General features: G+C 47.5%; 1 protein-coding gene across 6 annotated transcripts in view; it reads left to right on the top strand.

Annotated features, from left to right (window-relative positions):
* The window catches only part of LZTS3 (leucine zipper tumor suppressor family member 3), a 71,196-nt gene that overhangs the window by 37,400 nt on the left and 20,164 nt on the right, over positions 1 to 13,632 (top strand). For 5 of the 6 annotated variants that reach the window (XM_073342957.2, XM_073342956.2, XM_073342954.2 and 2 more), the window contains one exon: positions 13,029 to 13,133. The exons of the other annotated variant lie outside the window; for it this stretch is intronic. The gene's annotated coding sequence lies outside the window, so the exon portion shown is untranslated. The remainder of the gene's footprint in view (positions 1 to 13,028; positions 13,134 to 13,632) is intronic. 6 annotated transcript variants of the gene reach the window in all.

The raw sequence follows: 13,632 nt of genomic DNA, 5'->3' as shown, positions 1-13,632 counted from the left end.
GCCAGACACATTCAAATAAAAAGTAAGGCACAGTTTTGTAACAGTGAGGGTGATTAGCCATTATCAAGGGAAGTCACTATTTCTTGATGTCTTCAAATCAAGACTTTCTGGAAGAGGCTTTAGTCAAACGCAAGTTTATTGAGCTCAATGCAGAGGCAACAGTAAGATTCAAGGGCCTGTGGTACACAGGTCAGACTAGATGATTTTATGGTCCTTTCTGGCCTTAAACTCTATGAAACTTTACTTCTCATGCAGCATTACTAGTGGTAAAGGTTCTACAGGTCACGTGAAGCTTTCAGAGTATGTCTTTAGTGACACCTGTGCAACCCATTGCCTTCCCCTGGGGGTTGGCATGGATGTAACTGATTGGAATTTAGTAAAGAATTCTGTTGATGAAAGAATTTCCTCTCCCTCGAACCACACTTCAATCCAGAGATGAGGCCCAAACCACCACGTTCAGGTTCTGATCCAAACGCTTCCAAAGTTCAGGGGAGGCATGTTGTAATCTGGGGTTTTGCCTTAGTCAGCTATTCCCCACCCCCAGTTTAGAACCAGGTCCAATGCTTATTGAAATCTGTGTGAGTCTTCACTGGGCATTGGATCAGGCCTATAGTAACTAAGCTTAAGTGATGATCGTTTGGGATTTGCTCTGATTCAGCTCTAACTATAATAATGACTGATGAGCACAGCTGGAATGGCATGCAGTGAGTGCAAGATACTCTGTCATCCCTGCATACAGTAGGCTAGTAAAGTAGCAGTCGCTTCATTACCTGCAGGTGTTGTACATGTCAGCCTTGTGTTATTAACATTGGGTGGATCCAGTGGAGATTTGTCAAGATGTCACATTCTGTACAAGAACCTGAGAGCATTAAGGAAATGAGGCCTGAATGTCCCAGTTCTGCAGCCAGCAAGGAAGGAGCTTCCACGAAATACGGGAGATAGCAGAGCGGCTTAACTCTTTTGGCTTAACTCTTCAGCTAAACTCCAGTGCGCCCTGTCCCGGAGCATGGATGTGTGTGTGCTCCCTCTACTCGATGGCATACCGTAGTGCTGCTCCTCTACGCATCAGGGCCCATTCCGTTGAAATAGTAGCAGGACTCTTTCCTTAGCTGAAATCTGGGAACATGCGTCGTTGGAGCTAGAGGTTGTAGTTTCTCTTCCCCGTGTCCCTGGTGTACGGTTACCTGATGACTCGTGTCTGTGTCCTGTCTGTTAGGAAGTTTATACACACAGACACACAGAAGCAAGTCCAACAGTATTCTACTGGCCGATGTCTGGTCCCACTAACTGATACCGCTAACAGTGCTGGGGGAAGAGGGATCTCAGATTTACATGGTGGTTTTTAAGGACATTTTGGCAGGGACAGAGTAAATTACTTTTCATGATTTTTAACTGTGTTTCCTCTCCAGCATTTGTTAATACTTCCATAGACTCTTTGTTCTCTACTAAATCTGTCCTCTTCCATATAGTAATCTATCTCCCCCTCATCCCTCCACTTCTGTGTTTCAAATGGAGCTGAAATTAACATGGCCCTTTTCATTTAACATCACTTACCTTTATTTCTACAGTACATCATCATGCCAGAATGAGACATTGTTCCTCCAAGCGGAACAGCTCTCTAGGAATAGTGTCATCTATTTAATTACTGCTGTAGAACCAACAGAGGAAGCACTAAATATTATGTTTATGTAGGTCCTACAGAAATGTGTGCAGCATGTTTATTGGTAATAGAATGTTTGATTTTTTAAAAATCTAGCTAATGAGGGCTCAGAGAACTCTCTCCATTGATTATAACTATTATTAAAATGGGGCAGATATTTGACCTTCAAATACCCTTGACAACAACCCTATTCTATAAAAATCAAACAGGGACCCCATGCTTTAGTTCTGATGCAAATTCACTGAATTTTTCGGGCTGGTTATTAGAATTTTGTATTCCTCAGACAACGGGTTGAATCCTTTCAGCAGCTGGAATGGCACAGAGGCTATGTATGTCTTCCAAATTTGTTTGTAGTTACAGTGGTAACAATTAACCTATTAGATGAGAAATAGTGAGGTCTTTATAATCTGGCCTAGTTCACTGTTCAACTGCTTATCTGAAAGCTTTTTTAAAAAAATTCAAATAATTTTAGACTTTGCAAATGAATTTGGCTAAAGCAGATCTGACTATAGAAGAGTAATCAGATCAACATAATTGTTGTTATTATTGTAGAACCTAGAAGCTGCAACTGAGATTGGAGCTCCATTGTGCCATGCACTGCACAAAAAGACATAGTGAGAGACCATTGCTGCCCTAAAGAGTTTATGTACTAAATAAACCAGAGGTTGGCAATAAGAAGTCTGATCATCCTTAGTTCACAGATAGAAAACTGAGACACAGAGAGATTAAGTGACTTGCCCACAGCCCCACAGTGGGTCTGTGGCAGAGCCAGAAACTGAACCCAGATCTCCTGAGTCCCAGTCTAGCATCTTAACCACAAGATGATATTTCCTTGCCACTTTTAGAATTCAAGGCTCTCCTACTGCAGCAATGGGCATGCAGTATATTCCCAGGCAGATAAAAAGGTGATTGTATTAATTAGATATTGGGCCGGTAGGATGTTGTTAGAGCCATCTTTTCTGTCACAACATTAGAGAGTTAATTTGGAGTCTGTGCACTTTTGCAAAAGGATTTGCTGGGGACCCCGCTCCAGTATAATCCATCCAGACAAAGGAATTCCTCTCCAGCTTTTATTAAACACACAAAAAGAGTTCAGATTGAAATACTCGGAAATGGAAAGTTAGATCAACATTCATTCTGGAAAGGTTCCCTTGTCCTCCTTTTGTGTTTGCATAAAGCCTCTTAATCCAGGTTTTCATTTAAAGCCCCTTAGTAACCAAATGCCCTTTTTGGGGAGGGGGTGAAGAGCTGGTTCAATATTGATTTTTGTCTTAGTCATTTTTGTAGGATGCATCCTGCTGTTAAGATAAACATAACACAGAAGGGAGGATTGCAATGAATGGAAAACCTCTTCCCCCCTCGATGCTTGGTCCAGTTGTATGCTGCGGATGGGATACAACAGAGAGACAGGTCGGTCGCTAACAGGTTTCTTTGCCCTCCAGGCCTGGTCTTGATTCCCAGTCTGAGATGACTTCTGGCTGGTATGTTCTGATGCCTTCTCACCTGGGTCTCCCCTGCATCACCGTAGGGTAACTCAGACTATTTCAGGCTGCCATGTGGGTTGCCATCATGGTATAATGGAAGGTAGTCTGTTCCAAAGCTGGCCAAGCTTAAAACCTATTAGACAGAAGGGACAATCTAAACAGACAAGCAAAATGTTATGGGTTATAGAATCACAGATTCCAAGGCCGGAAGGGACCATTGTGATCATCTAGTCTGACCTCCTGCATAACACAGGCCAGAGAATTTCCCCACAGTAATTCCAAGAGCAGATCTTTTAGAAAGCATCTGTCTGTCTACTCTTGTTTAAAATCTGTAGGGTTCAGCACAACGTAGTTCAGAGCAGCATTAGTGGAGGGAAAGGGTCTCACTTGGGCACCTAAAATCATGACCAACATTTCCAAAAGTGGCTTCTAATAGCCATCTAGCATTTTAAAGATGGGATAAAAAAAGATAATAGAAGTGCTAAGAGAAGGATGGATGGTCTTGTGGTTAAGGCTCTGATATAGAAGCAGTAAATATGTAGCTAACAGCTATATGCCAGTAGCTTTTGAGAGGAGACTAGAGTAAGGTAGAAAGGCAGTGGACTGAGACTCTGGAGGCTTAGGATCAGTTCCTGGCACTACTACAGACTTCCAGGGTGACTTTGGGAATCTCTGTGCCTCAATTCCCCATCTGTTAAAGGGAATGAGCATGCTTCCCTTCTCCCACCCTGGGCCCATGTTCTCTATTTAAATTGTCAGTCCCTGCACCAAAGACCTATCTCTTAACGCGTGAATGTACAATGCCTAGCACAATGCAACTCTGGTCTCAGTCATCACCTCTAGACTCTGCTGTAATATCAGTCACGGCCCATGTGGTTACAGCAGCTGTCCCTATGTATCTGGGGGTTTGTGCAGCCCCCATGGCATATCGTTGGGTCTACATGAAATGTGACCAAGAGTAAGTGCACTAGGGACCCTCATCTCTCCTCCTTCCGCTCAACCAAGAGAAGTTTTGTGACCACTTTCTCTCTGGGGAGCTGCCCTGCGGAGGGAAGGTGCCAGCCGGCCAGTGCTCAGGCTCCCTAGGAACTGGCTACAGCCAAATAAATTCTGTTTTGCTGGACAACAAGAGCCTGGCATAGCCCCAAAGCATTAGTGAGGGGTGTGTATGATGTGCAGATGACAAACACCTGTCCCCAAGCTGGTAGGTTCGTTCCAGATGTTTTTCGTAGCTCCGTGCTATGCCCTGCAGGACCAGGCCTAGAAATCGGGTGTTCATCCATTCAGGAACAAAGGTCCTGTAGCCTTGACTCTGGAGGAAAGGGGCTATGTGCATCTGTGCCATGTTCCTAGTCCTGTCCCTGCCCAGTTCCCAGGGGCATGCTGTTCTGCTCAAGGGAGGCCAGGGATGCATCAATCATACTCTTCTTTCACAGCCAGCAGCACTTCAGTCTGGAGCAGAAGAGTGGGACCACATGGATCCTCTCCTCAGTGACTAACATCAAAGCTGTGTTGCGTGAATGTTTGGGATAGTTGAGGTAACCATCCCAAGAGTCACAGGCTGATCTGAAGCTTATCTGAGCCTCTCTGCTTAAGAAATCAAGTTGGGAACCTCATGTAAACTGTGTTTCTGTTTTTTGCCAGCGAGGTAGGGAACACTGCTAGAACAGCATCTGTTGCGGTATTTAATGAGCAGCGTGTTCTCTGGGAAGGACCGTTGTACACTCATCTGTAATCCCAAAAGGAGACAAATCAACCAAACAGGGCCAAAGAGTGAGGTAATTAGTTTTAACCTCAGTCTTCTCTTCATGGGACTGTCTCTGAGGAAGGACTGAGGTAAAAACTGACCTAAAATCAGAGCTGGTCTTTTTTTTTTTTTAACCAATTTTTTTCCCTTAAGAAATTACTTTTTTCCCCAAAAAATATTGGGCAGAAACAGTCATCAACGTTTTTGAAGTTTTTCAATTTCTCTGTGGAAAATGGTGTGCTCTTTATACCCTTTTCAAATTTTGTTATGCAAAAGATTACCGACGGAGATTGCAAAATGTTGCATTTGCCAAAACTTGACTTTTCAGTAAACAAATATATCAGTAGCCATTTTGATACCAGTCTTCATGTTTTCCATTAACGTTCCAGAGGAAAAATTCACATTTTAAAAAAAAAGGTGTGGTGGGGGGAGGGGGGAGAGGCAAACCCTTCAGAGCAAAAACATCTTGGCTATTTTGAAATGTTTCAGGAAGTAGGTTTTTGTGTTTTCCAACCAGAGGGCTCGATTCGGTGAATAGCGCTTTACGCCAGGAGCAGTCATTGGAACTGCCGAAGGAAGGGCACAGAATCTGGCTCTGAACGAGGGCTGGCTGTCAGTCAGTCACTATGTGTGAGGGGCTTGGGTGTTGGCTTCTTTCTGGGTGCCCACAGAGCGGAGAGTGGTGGTGAGAGTAACTTTGAAGGGATGTCGTTCAGCTGCATGTTATGGGCCAGCGGTCTGCTATCTGCCCAGGTGTTGACAAGGCCTGTGGCTTTTCCTCTACTGCAAGGATGGGCAGCTTTAAGGTGGGAGAAGGCCACAAAATCCACTAAAATGCTTTGATGGGTTGTGTCCTGTCCAGGGGTTGGGATGAGTTGGAGAGCAAGCCCACCCCATATTCACCCCAGGGCTCCTGTCGCACAGAGTTTGGCCCAGCTCCCTACTCTGTCCCATTTGTCTCTCACCACAGTGCTACATGACATGTGCCAGGTCCTCCCCTACCCCCCGGCAACCCTCCCTGCTCCCTTCCTGGCCCTGGCCTACCAGATCCCATCCCCAATCTGGGTTGTGGCAGGCCAGATAAAATGATCTGTCGGGCCGGATGCAGCTCCCGGACCGCCAGTTGCCCATCCGTGATCTATGGTGTGAAGCAAATGTAAAAGCTGCTTCTAAAAAGATGTCAAGCTCCTCCCTGAATCCCAGCAGGCAAGGAGTTAACTCTTGGTTTAGCCCTCACCCAGGTAGACAGGGCAGAGATGCAATGTAGGGATGGAGGCTGAAGGCCTAATCAGGCCCTTGGAGTCAAGCACTCTGCCCATTGGACTCAGTGAAAAGAGAGGACCCCCCACTCCAGAGCAGTTTTATAGGAGCAGAGAGGCCAGGTGTCTCTAGGGAGGCAGGGCTCCCCAGTTGTTTGATTCCTGGGCTTTAGCCTGAGCCGGGCCTGGTTTCTTTTGTTGATGGGCGTGGTGGGCTGGCTCAGGGGGTTGCTTCGAGGACCCACTGCCTTTTGGGTTAGCTCCTCAGCTGGTGTAAGCTGCCGTAGCGCCTTCAACTTAATGCTTGGGCAGTTTTTACACCAGCTGAGGATCTGTCCCTTGTCTCTGATGCCTGTTGGAAGCCAGCCCAGGACGGTGGTAATTGAAAGTGGTGGCCGTCAGACTGGTAGCTTATAGGGGTCAGGTGGTGGATTTCAGGACAGTTCTCAGTGGGCAAGTGTCCACGTCACAAAAACCATCGCACACTGTTAGCAGTCTTGGTAAAGAGGCCAGGCCAGGGCAGGGCTCAGATACTACAGGGAAGAGGGCCATATAAGTACCCAGACTCATAAGTCCGGAATGGGCCTTGGGGCTGTGCAGGGCAGTGTGGGGCAAGCTTTCAGTGTCTCTGTGTTAGACATTGCCTGGCACGAGAGAGATCCCTTGGGGAGTGTTAACAGTCTGTCTCTTGCACCAGCACTAAATTGACACGCCATTTTTTAAAAAAGGATAAAAGCGTCTCTCCGGTTACTTCATCTTGCCCTCAAAAAGTCAGTGTAAATGTCACCATGAAATTTACAAAGCTGATAACACTAAACTAGATTTCTTCCCTGAAACCCTGCTCATTTGATAGAGAACTTTGCATGTAAGTCTGTAACATTCTCTCCTCTTTCCTAGCACTGGGACCTTACAGTCACTCTGTGATATCAGCCACCGGCAGCAGGGATACCATAAAGGACAAGCGGCCTATAAAGACCAAAAATCCTCCAAAGTCATTGAAATAAAGATTACTCCTAAACACACACGTAATTAACTAAATGAAAAGTCTTCCCTGATTAGCATAATCCTCAGGCACAGAATGGGATGAGTTTTATTTGAGCCAGTTGATTTTTTTACACATCACTTTCCTTGGTGAGAGAGAGACAAACCCAGTTTCTGCAGTGCCTGGGAACCGGCTGGATTTATTGTCAGGCTGAGCTCTGTCATGGACTTCCTATCATGTTCTTCCTTGAGGCCTTAGGTGATGCACAGTGAGGTGGATGCAACTGTTGCACAACAGTGTAACGTCCACTAACACTTTGTGGTTGTTTGTCCCCCTGTAGTGGCTACACCATAGAATCATAGAATGTCAGGGTTGGGAGGGACCTCAGGAGGTCATCTAGCCCAACCCCTGCTCAAAGCAGGACCCGTCCCCAGTTTGTGCCCCGATCCCGAAATGGCCCCCTCAAGGATTGAACTCACAATCCTGGGTGGGTTTAGCAAGCCAATGCTCAAACCACTGAGCTATCCCTTCCCCCACCCCCCACCCCCCCGATCTGCAAAAAGAAAAGGACTACTTGTGGTACTGTAGAGACTAACAAATTTATTAGAGCATAAGCTTTCGTGAGCTACAGCCCACTTCATCAGATGCATAGAATGGAACATAGAGTAAGAAGATATATAGATACATACAGAGAAGGTGGAAGTTGCCATGCAAACTGTAAGAGGCTAATTAATTCAGATGAGCTATTATCAGCAGGAGAAAAAAACTTTTGTAGTGATAATCAAGATGGCCCATTTAGACAAGTTGACAAGAAAGTGTGAGTATATTTAACACAGGGAAATAGATTCAATATGTGTAATGACCCAGCCACTCCCAGTCTCTATTCAAACCTAAGTTAATGGTATCTAGTTTGCATATTAAGTCAGCTACTGCCTCAGTTCACCCTTGGCTTCAGTAGTAGATGCTAAATCCAGAGGTTTTTCAAGTTCTACAGCAAGTCAGCCTGGGCAATGATTATACCAGAACATTTGAGTGAAGGCTAATTTGCACTGAGGAGCAGGAGGTCTCTAGCCCCACTGCAAAGGAGTCAGAAGCACACAGGATGAAAAGGGGGCATAGAATGGAAGTGTCTGAGGTGTGGTCCTCATCATGATCATGTGGCATCCCTCTTAAGCCTAGCTTCTGGGCTGGAACAAGTTGATGTCTGCACAGCAGTGCTCTCATTAATGCAGGGTCAGGGTCCCCAGCACTCCCCATCTTCTTCACTGCTGACACACTGCATTCTTCACTGACGCTGGGCATCGTTGGGTCCGGAGGGGGCGAGACGACAAACTTGAATACACTTGCGCTCTCTTTCATTTCATGTATACAATGTTTTGTGCCTTAACCATGAAGTGTCCCCACCCTGAACTGGCAGGGCCACCTCAAGTGTGTCTACACTGCAATTAAAAACCCGTGGCTGGCCTGTCCCAGTGGGCTCAGGCTCCGGCTAAGGGGCTGTTTATTTGCAGTAGATGTTCAGGCTCAGGCTGGAGCCTGGGCTTTAGGACCCTGTCTGGTGGGAGGGTCCCAGAGCTTGGGCTGCGACGTGAGCCGCATGGCTATACTGCAATTGAACAGCCTCTTAGCCTAAGTCAGCTGGCACGGGCCAGCCGTGGGTTTTTATTGCACCCTCAGTCCCTCAGCTTTCGGTCGTTAAACTGGGACAGCGAAGGGGACCAGTGTTATGACCAGTCTGGAGGTCTTTTGTGATGTGGGCAGCTGTGCACTGGACTGAGGCTACCAACTTATTTGACACTGGTCACCAACCTGTCATCTCACAGTCACCACTTAAAATCCCTGGCAACGCCGGGGCGTAAGGGCTCCTGTCCCTGGACCAACCCACTGAGCTCTTTCTTGCTCAGTCAGCTGAGCACTCAAGCTGGGAAGAAACGAGGCAGTGGTTTGTCGGTGTCTCGCTTTTGCCATGATCTCATCTGTCGGAGTTTGTTGCAGCAGCAGCTGATAACCCCTATTTCCCAGCAGGGCTTGGCAGGCACTTTGCTACTGCTGGGCTCATCAAGCAAAAGAACAAGCCGCGAGTAGAGGAGCTTTGGAGTGTCGCCGGCCAGGTGCGTGTCACCTGACATGCCTCTCGCTGTCATTTTGGCGTGGAGTTGCAGGTCTCAGGGCGCATGTGGTGCTGGCCTTAGCACGGCCGGAGCAAGGCAGAGCTAACTGCATGCCATGAGGGCGACTGCTCACTTACAAACACCTCTGACTTCTACTCCCCCCTGCACTCCCTTCCCTGATTGCTGAGCGTGTGCTCCAGGGAGCTCTGGGGAGAACCCTGACTCCAGTGCTGTTCAGACAGTTTCTCCTGTGGTGCCATTTCAGCGAAGGTCCAAAGCAGAGTGACTAGCTGGGAAAAAGAAAGGCCCTAATCCTTAGTGCTATCGGTGTGAAAGTGAATGGACAAAAGGCAATGAACTGCTACATAGACTCCCTGCACCAATATCTAGCTCAGGCAGGGGAAACTCCCATTGACTTCAGTGGAAGCAGGGTTAGACCAGTGCTGAGCAGCTTGCATGTGAAAATCCCACCCTGGAATGGAGAAGCCCTGTGACAGTAGATCACAAGGTCGCTCTCCCTGCCGGTGCAGGTCTGTTCCCTAGCGTATGTTCCATGGCGCTATCCTGTCTCAAAAGAACGGCGGTTCCATGTGTGCCTTCGGAAGCTGATCCACAGTCAAGTACACCTCACTCCTTGGATGCTTTTTTGGTTCTTTTGTTTTTGTTGCTCTTCAGTCTAAATTTTCCATAGCTCAGTTTCATCCCTTTACACCAAATACCAACTTCTGTTTCCCTAAATAACTGCTTGCTCTTTGGAGTTTACACCCTTCAAACATATGTGCGCATTGCAGCTGTTATACTACCCCCAACCCTTGTACCAGTGTTTTCCTGTGGGGGTTCTGCTGTCTCCTTGAAGCCAGCGACTTATTCCCTTGCCCAGATATTAAAGAAATAGGATTGGCTGCCTAAAGAGAGAGAATTTAGGGAGTGGGCTGAGCAGTCCTGAGGGAGGACCCATAGGAGCAGCCAAGCCTGGGTAGAAGGTTTGAGCAGAAGTTTGTTATATCATTGTTAATTTTTTGTTGTTAAATACAAACCCAAGAAAGGGGGTGAGCTTTGAGTCTTCTCAGTGTGTGGACACTGGTTTGGAGCAGGTTGGAAATTACATCAGCTCACACCCCTCCTCAGTGCTTTTATGGAAAAAATTCCATTGGGTTTAGTAGAGATTAAACCAATAGGTTTCTGGAGACATAACTCTGAAATCCCTAGAGTGTTCTATCCCTACTATAGACTCATGTAGGCTTGTTTAAACACTGATAATGAGGGTATCCTTCTCTATTCACTTCTGTAGGCTTTGTCCATAAGGGATGGTCCCTTAGCTAGGCAACCCACAATAAACTTAATCTTTCCTGCTTGACCAGACCCTTCAGCCCAGTACTCATTTTGAAGGCTATTATTTTCCGCATATCCACCTTCTTGTCATTGCCTTTCTGTTACAGAAGTGCCAGGGACTGGACTGGCTGATCCGAGTGCTAATTTATTTCACTCCGTTAAAAAGTGACTCTGTATAATTTGATTTGTAACAGTGATGGGCTGGAGGGCTCAGTGGTGGCATAGTCCTAGCAAGGGGCACCCCCACGGATTGAGATTTGGGGTGAGCTCCCTGCTTCTGCTGGAGTCATGCCTTCTCTGAATACTGCTACGCCTTCCCTGCCAGAAATGACTTGTCCCTGGGGGCTCAGAGCAAGTGTTTTGCCTTTCCAGTGAACTAGATCAGCGGTTCTCAACCAGGGGTCCACGGTCCCCTGGGGGGTCTGCAAGCCCTTTAAAGGGGGCTGGGGAGCCCCACAGCTCGCCCTGAGCCCCAGCGCTGAAGCCGGGAGCGGTGCAGAGCTAAAGCCGGTAGCGCCACCCACGCCCCAGCCAGGAGCTGTGTGGGGCTAAAGACGGTGGCCCCCCCACCCTAGCCAGGAGTGGTGGGGGGCTAAAGCCGACAGCCCCCCCACACCCCAGCCGGGAGCAGCGCAGGGCTGATACCAGCACCCCCTCAAGCCCCTGAAGCCAGGAGTTGTGTGGGGCTGAAGCTGGCAAACCTCCCCACAAAGCCAAAGCAGCACTGGTAGCCCCCCACCCATACACAGCTCCTAGCTACCCCCTCCCTGCACCCTAAGCTAATCCTCGGCCTGCACACAGCCCCTAGCTACTCTATGTCTGCACCCTGAGCGGTTTTCAAACTTTTTGAACTGAGTCCCCCCTTTGAGTTATATTTTTTGGTTGCGTTCCCGCCACAGCCCAGACATGCTCAGTGGCCTCCTGAGTGAGTCAGGGGGTAGAGGTGGTGCTCCCTCCCTGGATCCCCGCTGGGCGGGTCTGGCTTGAGCTCTGCCAGCTCTTGCCCTCCCCCCGCAATAGAAGTAGAACTATGCCTATGCCCAAGGATCCCCCAGCCCCGAGTTCCCAGCCCCCGCTCCCACTGGGCCCTGGCATTTTTATAGCATGTTGAAGGGGGTCTCAGCAAGAAAAATTTGAGAACCCCTAGACTAGCTTCTACCATTATCTGATATGTTAAGATAATGATTTCCCTGGGAGGATTCCCTGGGGCGCTTCAGTCTTGGGTGCATTTCAAGTGGCACAAGATGAACTCCTGGCCTAAACTGTTGATAGAGCTGGGATGTTCTTCTAGAATGAAGCACTAACATTTCCAGCAAGTGGCACTTCATAGAAGCATCTCTGACCAGGCTTGCTTTCTTGATTAATGAACACTTTCTTCAATCCTTCGCCCTTCTTCTCTGCAGCACAAGTGCTCCTGGAAGACCAGGAGTACTAGGGGCTACATTTTAGTCGTAGCCTTTGGTAACATGAGAACAGCCATATTGGGGTCAGACCAAAGGTCCATCTAGCCCAGTCTCCTGTCTTCCGACAGTGGCCAGTGCCAGGTGCCCCAGAGGGAATGAACAGAACAGGTAATCATCAAGTGATCCATCCCCTGTCGCCCATTCCCAGCTTCTGGCAAACAAAGGCTAGGGACACCATCCCTGCCCATCCAGGTTGATAGCCATTGATGGGCCCAACCTCCATGACTTATCTAGTTCTTTTTTGAACCCTGTTATAGTCTTGGCCTTCACAACATCCTCTGGCAAGGAGTTCCACAGGTTGACTGTGCATTGGGTGAAAAGTGACAGCACCTCACTGCCTTACAGTCGCATTGAGGGGTGGGAGTTCTACTGCTAACCGTGTGTCACCTCCCCTGTCCAGGGTTTTCTGTTTGAAATATATTCTGCCTGTTGTAATGTCAGACTGGATTTCTGTATAGGAGCTGGGGATCTTTTATTTGCTCAAAGCTATCAGGGTGAGATTATTTACAGGGAAGACCTGAAACTTTTTCTAACAGGACACGATGAGAGACAGGCCTGAACCAGGACCCCAGGTTGGAATCCCCGCACGCTTTCGTACCCTTACTCGCAAGAGCACAGGGTTAAAATATGGGCAGGGTGTGGGTGAAGACAGGGATTTGAGCATCCAGCTTTTCGCTAAGCCCTTGCCTCATGACTTGACAGCCACCTGGCACCAATCTCATTAATATGTGATATGGGTCCCCTGCCCAGCTCATCAGTTTTTCTCCTGTGCTTAGGTGCACAATTCTGCTCACCTGCCCTAGGCAGGATCAAGCCCAAGGTGGTGTAACTTGCAGGGCTGCAGTTTGATCAGGTCACCTTTTCAGAGCAGAACCCAGGGAGGGTGGTGGCAACGCAAAGGGCAAAGTCCCTAGAAATGCAGCTGAATAAAAGAAAAGTCAAAAGTCATGGACCTCATTGTAATCTTTTATTTTTCCATTCCATTTTTAGTGCAAATAACCAGAGCCGTGAGTATGCTGTGATAACAGGGGACACTTGGGAGCGTAGGAGTTGCTGTATCGGAGCCGACCTTTAGACCTAAGCTGGCTCGCCAAAGTAAATAAAACCAATTGTCCTATTTTGCTTGGGGGAGGGCTAACCTCGCAATGACACCCTGGGCAAATGAAACATCCCACTGAGACCCCCAGCATGGTCTGACCCTTTGTGTCCGAGCTGCTATGAACAGATCAGACGCACATGTCACTTTCCATTGAGGATCTCCAGGGTGGGATCTCCAGGCCCAGATTATTGTCACACGGCTCTTCCTTGTGATTTTTCTTCTTCCCTTGCATTCAGAATATTGGCCTTCTCTTCTAATAAACAACTGCCCATAGCTAGGATTGGATCAGATTCTCCAGTAATAACCAGTAGGGTGATCAAAATAAAGGAATTTCAGTTTTTTTAATAGAAATGATTTCATACTGATGAGGTGCTGGATTAAGTTAAACATTATTGAATTAACTAGTGATTGAAATGAATAGAAAACCTGGTGTTGTCATCAAGTATAACATTTTTCAGAGTAGCAGCCGTGTTAGTCTGTATTCGCAAAAAGAAA

Source organism: Lepidochelys kempii, chromosome 4 (genome assembly GCF_965140285.1).
Source record: "Lepidochelys kempii isolate rLepKem1 chromosome 4, rLepKem1.hap1, whole genome shotgun sequence".
NCBI classification, from domain to species: domain Eukaryota; kingdom Metazoa; phylum Chordata; order Testudines; family Cheloniidae; genus Lepidochelys; species Lepidochelys kempii.
The sequence above is the reverse complement of the archived record's forward strand: the minus strand, read 5'-3'. Positions and strand labels throughout refer to the sequence as shown.